Genomic DNA, 16,531 nt, shown 5'->3' on the forward strand with positions numbered 1-16,531 from the left:
CTAATTACACACAGGTAATAGCTTTTGATGGATCACTCTGTACTGTCCTCTGTCAGAGGGGCCATATTTATACTTCCTCCCTCGTCGCATGGGGGAAGGCTGAAAGTTCAAATCTTATTGGCTCTTTTAAACTACGCTGAACCATGGAAGAAACCCAAGCATACAGAATCATACACAACACAAAAAACAAACAAAAAAAATACTGTTTGTAACAAGAGATAATAATTCCTTAGCACTAGTTCCCACGGGCGGTACAAGGTTCGAGTCCTGATGTGGGGCCGACATCCGTGGCGTAGTGGTAAACACAGCGCTACGACGCCAAGGATCTCGAGTTCGAATGCTGTCCTGGGGGTAATGGGTGTTTTTTCGTATCATCACTCATACTCATCGTCGCGATTAACCAAAAGTAGCATAAAGGCGGCGCTAAATAAGAAGAAATCAAATCCTGGTGCCGGCATGGGTGTTCCTTGATCAATTTCACATGATCGCTATCCATCTTCATCAGGGTGCGAAATCATTGAAGACTGGTGGGGGGGGGGAAGATCTTAATCTACAAACCCACTCCACACAAACATATATATAAATTATACGATATACATATTTACAATATTTTTAAAAGTAAAAAATTAGTAAATTAAAAATATTGTTATTATTATTAATATTATTATAAACTCGCAAACTAATTCCTTTCCTAACTGCTTAAAGATGTTAATAAATAGTTGAAGTGGTTTTATTATATTTAGTTTTTGCTTTATGTTAATGTAAATCATTTAGATTTCATACTTATCATTGTCTTGCATTCTTGCTTTACTTTTATTGTGCATATTGATATAGATTTGTTAATGATCTCTTGAGAGAGAGAAGCATTGAACACTCACAACCACACTAATTTGTGTGTGTTTTGGATACTATTCTTAGTAAAGTATATTTGAAATTAAAAGTAATTCCTGATTTTTTGTTTGTTGTAACAAAAACTCTCCCCCACCGGAAATTTTTGGTGGGGGATTTTTGAGGCCAACATTGTTGGTGGGGGTAAATCCCCCCGTTCCCCCAGGATTTCGCATTCTGATCTTCAACATCGCGACATGGCGCAAAAGCGACAGTTAATAACAAAAAACAACTCCTTAGCACTATGCTGCAGAGGAGAGGAAAGGCTCGCTAACTGGAACACATTTTAAGCGAGTGCAAACATCCGACTGTGCTTTTGTTTGAACCCTGTACGAACAAAGACAACAACGACACACCCTTGTTTCGGTGCAATCGTTCCCAGTAAGGCTAATTAAACAACAGAAACAACCTGATTTTACACCGAAGACAAGAACATTAAACAGGTACAGTAAGAAAAATGCAGCTATTTTTACCGCTTTTGGTCTCCCGAGGTACGTGACTCCTCTCGACTCCAATGGATGCACTTGGACAAAGATCAACAACCGCTGATGACCACAACACTGCACAATTCTACGATTCCAACAACCGCGACAACTTCACGAAGCACCACTTCACGCACACAAACCACACGCTGCACCTTGTTCGACTCTTCTGCGGACGTTACAAAACAAAGCTGGAAGGATCCGAAAACTGCAGCGCAACCTCTGTCGCTTTGTGTTCTGAAGCCTTTGGACGGGGGTCAACCTCCTCTCTCTCTCTCTCTCTCGCTTGGTTACGACCACAAGCAGCCGACAACTTCTTACCTGGCATCAGGCATCCAGGGGACGGGTTACGGTAAGACGAGAAAGCCTGCAAGTGTTTACCACTCCGTGCGTTTTGCGCCAACTGCGATACCTCGGATATACTTCTCCCAGACCGCCACAATAAAAGCGTCTGTCCAGTGGCGGCGATTTGGTTCCAAAACTGGGTGGAGGGGGGGGGGGGGGGCAAAGACAGTATATTTCCCTTTGTAGATAAGGTTTAGCATTGACGAAATGTGGGCAACTGTTCCCCTTGCTCCCTAACGCTGCCACTGCGTGTCTCACATATGGGCGTTGTGAGGGAAGGATTTGAATGGGTCCGTTGACACCCTCTGCATATGAGTGGTTCTGGAGTTCACCCAGCGTGTAATCAATGGTGCCTGGGGTCAACAATAGTGGTAAAGGTGACCGGAACCTGGTGCTGATCACACCACGTCCTCAAAATATCCAGGATCGTGTCATGTGTGGGGCATTACTTCCACACCTACCATACGCCAGCATGGTTGCAATGTACAGGGGATAACTATCTTTCATATCAGGGCTGCCAGTAGGAAAGGCGCAGTCCTTACATTTTGGAAAGTGAAAATATAGAGAACTTCCATTTCTGGCAAACATTCTACGCTTAAGCAAAATGGTTATTAATATTGCGTAATTAATACATGTGTGTGTGTGTAAACATATGGTTTAATCAAGGTCTCGTTTCCGTCCTAAGAACACTCGGAAAACATATCATGTAAATATGTGTGGAGCCATGTACAATACATTCACTTTTGCCATTGATATGTATTTTTTGTGTCAGACAGCACGAATGAGAGAGGAAAAAAGTTTTACAAAATTCTTGTTGTGAAACCTGATGTTAAGAAACCTGTGGTAAGAGACCTGTACGAAGGCCAAGACGAAGATGGAGGGATAACGTTGACATGGGCCAAAACGAAATCGATAAGGATGGAAAAGATTGGATTGATCTTGCCCAGGATAGGGACACATGGAAGGCTTGTATTTCTGCAGCCATAAACCTTCGAGTTTAACTAAAGTTAGTCAGTGTTAGTAGCGTAGAAGAAGCCAACTGCACGAAACCTCTGAGACTGACCCTGTCACCCAATTCATGAACTGTTGAAAGATATTTAAGAGTAATATATTTTTCGAACCCACCATCCTAAATTGATAATTGTCTTTAATTGTGAGTCCTGATTCACATTTATGTTCGCAGAAGGACGAGGGCCTGTGCTATCATCTGGCTACGGTGATGTCTGCTTAGCAGAGAAGAGCAATGTACGTTCCTTAACAGCAATACTGACATATCTCTCGAATGAAGCTACATTATAATAATCACATTCACTCGTTTATTTTAAGCACACTCCTCGAATTTTTCCTCCAGCGATGGCAAAAGGAATATGCTTGCTTCAATGCTTTACTGTAAGGTCAGAGGAAGTGAAAGGGAACGAATCCTTGACTTTGCGGAAATAGCAACGTCCCTAGTTGGCACAATAAACTACATCCTCAAGTTCTGCACAAGCAGTGCGAATCTGTAAACAGTATTGTGTGTCCAGAGATTTCTTTTTTCGGGTGGGCCACGTTGCTTCAGTCGAGCTCTCATTCAGTCACGCCTGGCAAGATTCTTCTTATCATTCCCTTACTCTCTTTATATGTATCTTCCCTATCTCTTTCTCTCTCCTCTATTCCCTTGTTTCTCTGTCTTTCTCCTGTTTTTATACCTTTTCTTGCCCTTTTCCCTGTTTTTCCATCTCCTTTGTCTCTCATCGCTCATTATTTCTCTCCTCCTCCTCTCTCTCACACACACATCATTTGTTTCCGTTTTTCTATCTTTCTTGTCAGGTCGGTAAGGCTCGGCTGGACCTTTGGCAGCCATCAGGGCATTTTTTTTTTCAAATTTTCTTCTCCATTCAAAAACCCTCTGAGATATTCCAAAATCTGAAAAATTACATCAGCTTACAATTATTTTTAGAGCATTGACGTTAATTTTGGTGTAGTTTGCTTTCACTGTTATCTAGATATTATCAATAGTTTAATAGACTTATGTAATTTTGAAACTATTGAAAATATCTAGATAACAGCGAAAGCAAACTACACTAAAATTCACGTCAATGCTCTAGAAGGAATTCTAAGCTGATGTAATTTTTCAGATTTTGGAATATCACAGCGGGTATTTGAATGGAGAGGAAAATTTGAAAAAAAATCGCCCTGACGGCTGCCAAAGCTCCTGTCGAGCATAAAGTGGTCGGACATTCGATCTCGACACCGAAGTTCCTTTGTTCGTTCCATTGATTGATTTCATTTGCTTCGCTTTTCTGCCACTTTTGGCTAATCGCGAAGATGATGATGAATGGCAATGAGACGAAATGAATGAAGGGACGATAACAAACATACAGGGACAACACAATACGAGCCATACAGAGGAGTATCCTGGCTGTAGGTTTAGACGCCAGAGCCTCGTTAGTCTGCAAAATGCAGTCCAGGATGTACTACGGGGTTCGAGTCGCGCGCGTAATTTTTTGTGTCCCTTCATCAATCATAGCGATTAGCCAAAAGCGATGCTAAATAGCAAATATTTTTTCATCCGTTCGTCCCATTCAACTACTTATCCCTAACTTCCTCGACCTTACCTTTCTCTATCCTTCCCATCTTTTCCTCTTTCTCCATTTCAATTTTTGTTGGCTATTCTTGTTCCTGTATTTTGTCCATATATATATATATATATATATATATATATATATATATATATTTAAAAAAATCACTCTCTCTCCTCCATGTGTGATCCATGCCCTCATATAAATGACTTTCTTTATCCGCCTCGGTGGCTCACCTGCTGGGAGCAATAGTTCCGATTAGGATTGTGCGGGACAGAATTTTTTTAAATCCTGACATTCGGGACGGGAAATATTAGAATTTTCCGCAAGCTCTGAAAATCTCGAATTCTACACGTCATTTTCAACTTAAGTGATTGTTTTTGCATTTCTGGAATAGAAGCAAACAATTTCCGATAAGTTCCAGACACTTGCAATGCAGAAAACGTCGAGAATAATTATTAACAACTTTTTTAAAATGACCATTCGGTATTTCCCGACTGCTCGGGAAGTCATTTCCCGAAGTCGAAATTGGGACGGGAATTTCTTTTCCCGATCCCGGTCCCGACTTTTCGGGATCCCGCACACCCCTAGTTCCGATAGACTCACGATCTCGCCATCAAAGATTCCGCGTTCGAGTCCCAGCCTTGGTATTTCCTTGTAACTGTCCTTTCATCAATTTCATGTAGTAATCCTTATTGCTATTATTTCCCTAAAAAGGTAGAAACGCTACTGACTGCAGACCTTTCAGTCGCATTATCTCTCTCCTTTGGTTTCTCTTCATGATTTGCAACACTGGTTGGTTGCTGAACGACCGCACTGCCCTCTGTATGCAACGGCAAGCAACACGTAACACCCTCCGGCTATGGCGGGAACAGCGAAAGTATAATACGGTTTCGTGGAATGCAGTCGGATTTTCATGCATTTCCTGATCGTGTGCCACATCTGATGCAGGCTCCCGAATGGGCAGTGAAGTCTCACCGGCCGAAGCTATGCTATCAAAAGTTTTAGCCGTCCGCCATCTTTGTTCAGTGTTACTAACCAATGAGGCCCAGGAGCATTAATTTGTTGTCTTAACATATTTCATAACGGTATTAACTTATGGAAAGAGACAGGTACGAATACAATGGTTCAATGAGGGTTGTGCTCAAAATCTATTAATTTTAAGTACACCCAAAGTCAAGCTTTATTTTCTTATTGAACGTCGCTTATTATTATGGGGACTATATCGACGAGATAAACGACAGTGGCGTGCCAAAGGAGGGGAATTGCGTATACCTTCATTTTTTAGTAATCAGCCTCATTTTGCCATATTTTCCTTCCTTTGACGTTCTCTTTTTAGGAATACTGGACCACAGCCGTGGGGTGGGGGGTATGACCTCACCAAACCTCCTCGGGCACGCCACTGATAAACGACCAGATCTAACATTCCTGATCAGTAGCGCAGAAACGTTTTTGACTTGGGGGTACATAGGGCCTCCCCGATGGCGCAGTGATTGCGTATTTGCCTTGTAATCAAGGGGTCTCGGGTTCGATACCCGGTGGAGGCACATGGTGGTTCGGATCTCTTTAAAACTGTAGGTCCAGTCCCGATTAGCCTCACTGTGCATAAAGTGGACTTAAAACACCAATACTAATACTTGAGGGTACATAGTTTAACCTCCACATATAGGATTTCTCCACTAGGGTTTATTTTACGGTTGAAGCTGGTGTGCCCCCTATGCAGGTTACTCGGGAGCCTTTGGCTGAGCCATGGCTGAGCCCGCCAGTGGCATGCCCAAGGATACGCCCCATTAGCCCAACAATAAAAAAACGTAAAAGGCAGTAAAAGATGGCAAAATGAGGGCTAACTAAGAAAAAAAAAAAGGAAGCGCAACCATCCGCCTTCGACAATCCTGGGCACTGCACAAACCCCAAATTTTTCACAAAGGCCCAAATTATGATTATCTTGGATCTAAATTTATCCTTACACTCCCTTCAAATTATAATTCTGGATAAATTCTATACCCAGTACGCCTCTGCTACAGCGCAAAACGTGGTCGTCAGGTGCAAAGAAAGTGTATACAGGGCGAGGGCTAAGTAAGAATACAATTGATATTTGGAAACAGTATTCTTTCATTTCCTGAAAGTCAATACTTCCGGCCAATAAGTAATATACGCTATGTATTAAAAATAATAATAAAAGAAACTCCGGCGACATAACACTATAATGGATCGATATATTCACGTACACGCAACATCACACCTAAACTTCTTGCAAAGACTTCCTTAATGGCAATTCGAAGATAGAATAGGAGACATAAATCTTGAGGATCCCAAATACGTAAAGATGGAAATCGTATTAATAAGAGAGATAATTGTGTGTTCAATACAATAGTAAAAAAAAAGTACAACAGCGTATGGAACATAAGTTTTGCATCTCCTCCGCAGGGGGAAGGGAGGGGGGTACCCTTCCGGACGAAGGTTCATCTGTAGCCTGGCTGTAGGTTTGAATATGGAGCGCCGACCGTCGTGGTGCACAGCACGCCACGACGCCAGGGATCCCGAGTTCGAATCACGGCCCGGGCGTTCTTTGTGTGTGTCCCTTCATTAATATCATCACTCATCCTCATCTTCGCAGTTAGTCAAACGTAGCAGAAAAGCGAAATAAAATAAAACAAATCAATCAAACGAATTTTGGACATTTATATTTCTGTGTATGTTCCCTCGCAGTCTCATAAACACTTGGTTTCAATCTACAACTAGAATATCCGTCTACGTATACTTTACACAGTCATTTAGGCTGTTGAAGAGTGCAGCATAGCATAAATAGTCCTCAACTACAAAAAAAATGAAACCACGACTACAAGAGTATCACATAAACAGGCAATGGGCTAAAACTCTGTTCCAATGGCCACCGATTAAACGTACGTGCAGCGTGTGTGAAAGAGAGAGAGAGAAAGAGGCGAGTTTATTGACTTGTCTTGAAACGTTGCCAGCGCCAATGTCACACTAAGAATGGTAATGACATGATCGGGAAAGCAAGGCAGGCAGAGAGGAAGGAGGCCTCTACCCAAACGCGCTTCCAGTTCAATAACCAGACTAACCGACTGTCAAACGAAATCGACCTACCTTAACTCACAAATAAATGATACGCTTGCAACATAACTTATTGGAGGCGAAAATCACAACTGTTTCAGGAAAAAGAGGAATTTTTATCTCCACGTTATCGCCAGATAATTTCGTTTTGGGTGGACGAACTGTTGTTGGATGAGTTCTGCTTTACGTTGTCACGGTTATTGAAATTCTTTTTTCGTTTTTGTGCCCGTATTTTCTTCTACCACTTGGAGGCACATAGTGGTTCGGATCCCACTTTAAACTGGAGGTCCAGTCCCGATTAGCCTTACTGTGCATAAAGTAGACTTAAAACACCAAATCAATCAAATCTTCTACCACTGTTTCTCCCCCTCTCTCTCTTTCGCTGTTTCTTTCTAGTACTGTTTCGCTCTTCCTGTCTACCTTTCTTCCCCTCTCTCATATCTCCTGTTTCTATCGACAACTTTTTCTCTATTTCTTCCTGATTCTCTTTCTTCAGTTTCACCCTCTCTCTCTCCTGTTTCTCTATATTTCTACCACTTTTTCACTATTTCTTTGTTTTATTTCTTCATTTCTCTCTTTCCTCCTGTTTATCTCTCTCTCTCTCTCTCGTCGGTGTCTCTTTTTTCTATCACTTTTTCTCTATTTCTTCCTTTCTCTGTGCCCTCCTGTTTCTCTACATATCTTCAGATTCTCTTTTTTCTATTCTATTTATTCCTGTTCCTTTCTTTCCTTCTACCACTTTTTCTTTCTTTAGTGTCTCTCTCTGTTTCATCCTCTGATTTACCATCTTTGTTCCTGTCTTTCTTTTCTTTCTCCACCTCTTTCTTCCTCCTCCCTTCTTTTCCATATATATATATATATCTTTCAGTATCTCTTGCTATCACTTTAAATTCCAGGCACGTATCTAGAACTATATTTCGGAAAGGTTCCACAAAGTAGATTTAAAAACTAACTCAAGGAGACATATGTTCTTCAAGGGCTGTAGCGCAAGTATTATTATTGCTACTAACGAAGAACCAAAGCATTTCGAAGGTAAATGGCGTAGTTCAAATGTTTCCATTGGAGATATAAAAATTAGAAGACATATAAAAATTCTTTGAAGCCTTGGGAATGCATGTGTTGTGGCACTTTGATCAATAAAATTTGACTGGAAATCTTGATGTGAGCATGTAATTACTATAATTTACTTCACATATGCATTCACGTTCAACATTTACCTTGCATATTTACCTCGACTTAAAAATTAGGCCTACGAATTTATTCAGTGTTGTCTTCTGTGTCTGAAACTATCTCAATAATTAAATTTAAACTCGAAGGAGAAAAATATATGACCAAATCAATATTAACGAACTGAAAAGAAGATCCACGCTAAAGATTTCTAGACACCATCCTTATAAATTTCCTGCTACACTATCTGCAATTTTACACCAAGGCCTAATTTAATATTGTATTGGTGACTAGTTTAATTTTATCTCAAAGTGCCTTTACCTCATCTATAAAGATAATTCTTGATTAATTATGGGAATATGGGAAACAGAGGTCGAGATAATTTAAAATTTTAAATATCACGATCGAGTATTGTAGAATAAAGTGCACAAATACAAAAAGTGGGTTTTACAATTCACAGAATGTAAATGGCCAACAAAAGCATGACTCACGACAAGGCATAATTGAACATTTCTAAATTCTTGCATATTATAATGGCGCTGCAAAGTGGAGATTACCATTGTAAATTCGCCGGAAGTAGGAAAAATTACATTTTTCTTATCTGGTACTTGGAAGCAAGAAACTGCATTCTTAGTACAGTGGTGTGCGGGCTTTCAAGTACGTGCGTGTGGCAGAAAATGACGACTGATATCTGTGTTCAAGTGTGCAAGATTTTAGCTGTGTTGCAGTCTTCTGATCGATAAAGTTGCTTCCGAATAGGTGAGTACTTTTTTTTTCATTGTAGAGTAATATCTGGATTTGATAAAATGATTGCAACGTCGTTGCTGTATTGTGAAGATAAATTCTACATGGACTATAAACTCAGCGTTATGGATGCTACCGAGTCGAAACTTAGCAGTCCCTCACACATATTTTAAATCAATCTGCGTGACCCTCACACATCTTCCGAGGATGAGGATGAGGTTTTTTTCTCGTTATGGACAGCCTCCCGATTGTGAACACCTCTGCGATGTGCCTGGGAGTCAGTGTTCAATCCAGCCTCTTTCCTCTGAGGGGATATCAAACTTCACGGATGAGATCATGAGAAGCAAGAAAATATTGTTATAGGGTGCAATAATTTACTTTTACCGAAAACTAGGCGTATAGGCTTTCTACAGCATATTTGTGGATGACGTCTTCAATGAAGCTTTCTGAGGGTTCCTCGTCCTTCTCGATTGACACGTTCGCACAAGCTAGAAGCGTGTCCTCATTCATCATGTTTCTTAACTTAGCAATTATTAAAACGGACGATAATTTAAATGCGTTCATGACTTTTTAAGTATAGTGTTGGGCGATATCAACTAGACGATATATCGTCACGATATTTGGCGATATATATCGTGGAGACGATATATCGCCGATATCACGATACGGAAAATATATCGTATCGTATCGCCTGTGACGATATTTTCACGACAACATATCGCAATATCAAATTTCCGATATCGTCCATCCCGACTCTCGTCTCGTGTTTGAGGAGGTGTGTCTCGGTCACGTTTCAAAACATGCACCAAAGGAACATATGTAGCGTATCTACGTACAAACTTTCGCAACGTAAGGCAAACAATATTTAACACCGTTTTTTTTCTGTTTGGCGCCTTGTCTCGACGCTACAAACTGTCGAAAAATAAATTTATCCCGAATGTATGCAACCACGTTGCACAGGATTACAGTTGAAACTAATCAATTGACTTTCCAATTACTATAAGCAAAATATATGACCAATTTATTAAAGATTAGCCATATCTGAATAAACCATTTAATTGGTAGGTCTGAATAAATCATATAATAAGCAATTTCGGTTCGTTACACATATTATTGTTTACCAGTCTCGGATACCAAATCTTGTCCAAGTTCTGGTCTGGATACTGGTGGTTCCTTTTGACAATGAGAAGGAAAAGAAGACGAACTTCAAATTTCATGATAATGATAAATTATGTATAAGAGGAAGTAAAGATCCATGTGATGTCAATTCGGACCTAGCAGCAGCAAAGCATGAAGTGAGGGACGACAGAGTGATGAGCGATGAGGAACCGAGAAGATCTGTTCGAATCACAAAACCACCTCATGGACTAACCTACATGAATTGAATTTCATAGGGGAACTGTCGGTACTTTCGATGCTCCGCATTGAATTCCTACGCATCATCAACACGTTATAGTGATATACGTACGTGTAGCGAGTAAATGTAAGAAGATGACTGACCTGGATTCGAACCAGGTTCTTCATGTAGACAATATTGAACCCAGCGTGTGCTGTTATAAATGTGAGTACCATCGGGCACTAGCAACCTCGTTGATAATGATACACCACAGGCATCATCAGGAGGGCAAACTTTTCAAAAACATTGGGTGGGCACTTGAGTTGTAAGAAGGTTGTTAAAGGTCCAGGAATTTTAAATAAATTCAATTCCGGTCCAGGAGAGAAAATCAGCAAGCGTAAATTGGTTCTGGACCGTCAAGAACCTTTCTATCTGTAAGTATTTCAATTCGGTACAGGAACCTTTTTTACTAGATCAATTCAAATCCGGTCCGGGAACCATTTTTCCGGCTCAATTTAAATACGGTCCAGGAATCTTTATTTCGGCTCAATGTAAATACGATCCAGGAACCTTTTTCAATTAAAAAAAACGCAACTTGGATCGAATTTAAATTGTGCGAGAAAAAATGTTCCCGTCCTGTTACGGAATTAAATAGAACCCATTAGAATGTATGGATTTCAGGATCCTTAATAATCCTAGGATTGTTAATTTCCAGGAATTGTAAATAAATTCAATTCCCGTCCGGAAGAGAAAATCAGCAATTGTAAATACAGGGAGGTTATTAAAGTATTTTACCGCGAGAGCGTCGGTCGCTCGGCGGCCCTGTCATGCAACAGGTCCCGGCAAATTGCGTTACAGTAAGTCCGTAACAGAAACCGCTTAGCCGCGAGAGGGCGCTTCATACTGCATGAATGCGACACCTGTCGGCAGTGATGCCAACCGTAGGGACATGTCCCTACGCATAGGGACTTTTCACTATATTTCGCCCGCGTAGGGACGAAACCCTAAATGAGGGAAAACGTAGGGACTTTTTTCAATCTTGGAAAATAACATTTTATTGTGCAAAAGTGCAAAGCTTACTCGCCATTGTGCAAAGGTGCAAAGCTTACTCGCCAATCAGTTGCACTTTCTTCGCGCTCGGTTTGGAATGAATGGATTAGTTTATCTCGATACTTTCGCGAGGAGGAGAAAAAAAAACAACTAACTAACAAATCTCCATCAGAATTTTGGAACATGTTATCGGTTACCAAGAACTTTCAAGGCAAGTTCTTTTTCGTAAACATTTCCACTCTCGCGAAAATAGTGCTAACATTGACACATTTTAACGCGGAAACGGAAATAATATTTTCAATGTTAAGTGACAGAAAAACAAAAAATAAAAATAAAATGGGACCAGAATTGTTAAAGACTGCAGGAAATACAACATCACCAACCAACATCTATCTCTTCACAGCAGCAGCATGTATGACTTCAAATAACATAATCAACAGTAAAAGACCCAACGTTATTCATTAAGGCAAGAATTTACAATACCGGACCCTTCCGTAATTTCTATGCTACGTCTTATACTCACGAAATAATTAGTCTTGATGATTTATCTCAGGTTAACATGTTGGGGTGAGGTGAAAAAATTCTTCATTAACGTGAAAAAATTGTAAAGTAGCTTTTCAATTCTCGCAATGATTATCCGTATACAAGTATCGTAACCATATTTGTTGATATGAACAATTGACGTTCGCAATAGTTACGTTGTCTACAGCGTTGCCACACTGTTGATTTCATACTTGGAGAGCATGGATCGTGTAAGAATGGCGGAAGAAATAAGTAAAAAAAAGTTGTTAATGATGTACAGATTGTTAGGTGGAGTGTGCAGGAGGATGGCCGTGGGCTAATTAATAAACTTATGGATTTCCGTATTTTGCTCAAAGAAGGTGCTTACATGTGACAGTGACAATCACGATGTAGAAGAACATGTGGAATGTGGACTGATTTGATTACAGGTAAGTTTGGCAACAGTGCATCGATCGTAAAATTGCAGGATACGAAAATGGCGTCTTCGATGATGAACGTTTGCCGTTAAAGTGATACGGAAATAAGATTTTCTATCGCTTCGTAATCACAATTAACGCAAAACCATTCACGGATAGCCCACTGACTATTCTCGGTAAGGTTAGGTTAGGCAAGGCAAACATAGTTAAAATTTGGGGTCGAAAAATCATGCACGGGTAGCCCCACGAACCATTCAGGTAAGGTTAGGTTAGGTTAGGCAAACAGTTAAAATATCAGGAATGTATATTTACTTTTTTAAGTATTGGAAACACAAAATATTCCGGTAAATAATGAGCAATCGTGCCGATCACGGACCACTCAATTTCGCTTATTTTGCAATTTCTACACGTGACCCCCAAATTTTAACTTCAAATTCGTGATTAGGAGGCCTCAATTAGTGAGTATGCGAAATATAACAAAAATCGGGGAGGGGTCCTGTATTGTAAATTCGCTCCTTCATTAATTGTGGAAGCACCGAGTAAAAAGATTTGGTAAGTAAATGTGTATATTTTATCTTCTGTTTTGCATGCTCATGAGGTGTTGTTTCTTTTAGTCGCTTTACTTGGCGTAGGGACATTTGGTCAGTTGTAGAGACATTTTGACTACGTCTGTAGAGACATTGCCGAAAAATTGTTGGCAACACTGTCGGCTACCAGACGTAGTGAGTGCACGCTCATGTTCACTTCTGTTTGCGTTTATCAGTACGCGTGTTATTTATACTGTTATTGAGTTAGTGTGCTATTCAGTGCTAGTGCTTTATTGTGTGTTAATTGTTATTCATTCATTAGTTATGCCGCTAAACAAATATAGTCTTGAACAAAGAGTTTCTATGTACGATAATTACGTGAAAACGAACTCTTGCAGAAAAGTGGTCAGGCCATTACGAGACACAGGATCTCTTGAACCTAAGAAACGTGTTGTATTGTTGTTGAAAGAGGTCATTTTCAACATCTCTTATAACACAGGAGGTTAGTGATCATCATTATTATTACTTTTAGATATCATTTTACGCTTTCGGTTAGCTTTATGCGCCGGGATGCTGTCTTCCCTTTCTGATAACTGAGGATAAAGTAGCCATGTCTAATCTAAGATTAGATGTCAGAAATAAGGTGCCAGAAATATTTGTATTTGGGAGGACACCTTTTCCAGCATCCTTGCGAAAAGGTACGTGCTTATTTCAATTGTAATTTTAACTGTAATTGTGAAAAGTGGAAACATTACAAAACAAGCTGTTTCTGTTACGGACTTCCTGTAACGCAATTTGCCGGGACTTGCTGCATGACGGGGCCGCCGGGCGGCCGACGCTCTCGCGGTAAAAGACTTAAATAACCTCCCTGTAGGTTCTAGGCCGTAAAGAACCTTTTTATGTATAAAGTATTTCAATTCGATCCAGGAACCTTTTCTCAGGATGAATTTATATTCGGTGGCGGAACCCTTATTCCGGTTGAATTTAAATACGGTCCAGGAACCTTTTTTCCCGGATGAGTTTAAATACGGTCCAGGAACCCTTCTCGGGCTCAATGTAAATACGGTCCATGAACCTTTTTTCAATGAAACAATACGTAACTTGGACCGAATTTAAATTGTGCGAGAAAAAAAGGTTCCGGCCCTGCAGAGGAACCCAACAGAATGTATGGCTTCCTGGACTTTAACAACCCTGGTTGTAAGTTTACCAAAAAAAATATCCATGTATAATACCGGGTGGCCAAAATTAAAGGCCGTATTCAGAGCCCTCTGGAACTCGTTTGAAGCAAAGGTGAACCATGGATCAGAGGTAATATGAAGGGCAGTAGATTCAGTGGCCTCTGACTCATTGATATCTGTGCATTGTGAAAAAGTACAAAAAGACACACAACTGTTCATCAACAAAGTGATAGATGTTCATTGAAAGGAAGCAAGGCGAATCCAATTTCTATCTACTATCCGTGCCAAAAATATTGAGCCCTCGGTTTACGCGCTTGTAAAATTGTACTCCGTGGGAGGAAAAAAAAAGTCAAATATACCTTATTGGAAAGCTTCAAGTATCTACTTTTTAATAAGCGTTATCAGAAAATAAGTCAAATATACCTTATTGGAAAGCTTCAAGTATCTACTTTTTAATAAGCGTTATCTGAAAATTTTTCTTAACTTTGTTTTCTTGCTATAATGAAAAATTCACTGAAAAGTGTAGTTTTTCCTTCCCATTTTCACGAACGGGGATTTAACACCATACAGTTCATAATCGACTGTACATATAATCTTGAGATTTTGTGTACTTGAAGTTTGATTACTTTTGCACCTCTGTAGAAAAAATCAAATGCATATTTTTACTAGATACTTCAAAAACTGACATTTTAAGGAAACTTGCAAACGTGAAATGCATAAATACAAATTCAATGAAATTGCAAAAAACTGTTGATATAACGCACTTGATCAAATTCCAGAAGTTTGGCGTGTGTACATCAAATATGGTTCCAGATATTAATTATTCTTTCGCACCCCTAATATGGGAAACGGGTGCATGACGTATGGCGGAGTGCGGCCAATCTCAAGACTCCGCGGGTAGCAGGCGACTTCCACATCGTTGCCGCTTCGCTGTGAGAATAGCACAAGTGCGTTCCATCGAGCCGATCCAAGTATTGTCGCAGAATAAAATAATGAAAGAAATAACTTATTTATCATATTGCAAATGGAGTACCTGCAAGGTTTTTTCCCCTCATTTTTTTCTAGCTTTTATCTTCATACGAACATCGTCTCCTTCGATACCCGGCGAAGGTACATAGTGGTTCGGATCCCACTTTAAACTGTATGTCAAGTTCCGATTAGTCTACCTGTGCAAAAAGTGGACGTATAAAGAAAACATCATTTTCCCGGTATTATTTTATGTCGTACATTTAAACAGATATACCGGTATTGAGTAAAACGATGTTCGATGAGGACTATTTGAATGAACGCGGACGCGGAGTTTAAAGGGCAAGCTGCGACGCTTGGCAACGATCTACATGCGTTCTTAGCAACGATGTGAATCGCGCGGGAAACGGTTGCCTAGAAAAACAATTATCTCTGTTGTTTTCAATTTGCACAGTGTGAAAGAATGAGATATGAAAGTTTGATTTTTATTCCACGGCCATCATTTTGATATACATTTCATAACCATTGGCCTGACAATTACCGAGATTGCAACATCATAATTAATCATTAAGTGTGCCTGTTCCACAGATGATAGTACCATTATATTTGGCTGAGATATTTCCACATAAACAAGGTTCAATCACAAAAAAAAAGATTATATTTTTATGACTGTTTTTACACGAAGCTACATACAATTGAAATAGACTTATGTAAAAAAAAAACACCCGAAAAAACTACACTTTTACGATCATTTTTGTCTGAATAGAAAACAGAGTTAAAATCACTTTGTCTTAATTTTGTCTAAAAGCAGATACTTGTAGCTTTCCAATGAGGTATATATGACTTTTTCCTCCAATGGAGTACAATTTTACAAGCACGCAAACCGAGGGCTCAATATTTTTGTCACGGATAGTAAATAGTAAATTCGAGTATGAACTTGTAAATAACGCCCAAGTATTTTCAAATCAATTTTATGATTTGCAAAGTAGTAGTAACTAATAATAATTATAATAGCAATAATAATCAGCCTATGGATGATATTAAATTAATTGGGTCGTATGCCATTGCGAAGCGTAAGGCAGAGAATGGGTAAAGCTGGAGATTGCAGTGAAAAAACCTGCCAATTAGGCAGAAAACATTGAATGAAAAAATAATAAATAGTAATAATATCTATGACTTTGCCCCCCCCCCTGAGAAAAGAGCCTACGGGCGCCCTTGTTTATGATTCCACCATATGGGAGGCCCCGAAATTAAAAAAGGGACAATCACGAACA

The 16,531-nt window shown here is 39.8% G+C and overlaps 1 protein-coding gene across 2 annotated transcripts in view; it reads right to left on the reverse strand.

Annotated features, from left to right (window-relative positions):
• Hr39 (Nuclear hormone receptor FTZ-F1 beta) overlaps positions 1-16,531 on the reverse strand; it is a 220,871-nt gene that overhangs the window by 184,988 nt on the left and 19,352 nt on the right. Inside the window, exon 1 of one of the 2 annotated variants that reach the window (XM_083144546.1) lies at positions 1,362-1,614. The exons of the other annotated variant lie outside the window; for it this stretch is intronic. The gene's annotated coding sequence lies outside the window, so the exon portion shown is untranslated. Of the gene's footprint in view, positions 1-1,361; positions 1,615-16,531 lie in introns of those variants that run through there. 2 annotated transcript variants of the gene reach the window in all.

The sequence above is a fragment of the Lepisma saccharinum genome, chromosome 23, assembly GCF_977018435.1.
Source record: "Lepisma saccharinum chromosome 23, izLepSacc3.1, whole genome shotgun sequence".
In the NCBI taxonomy this organism is placed as follows: domain Eukaryota; kingdom Metazoa; phylum Arthropoda; class Insecta; order Zygentoma; family Lepismatidae; genus Lepisma; species Lepisma saccharinum.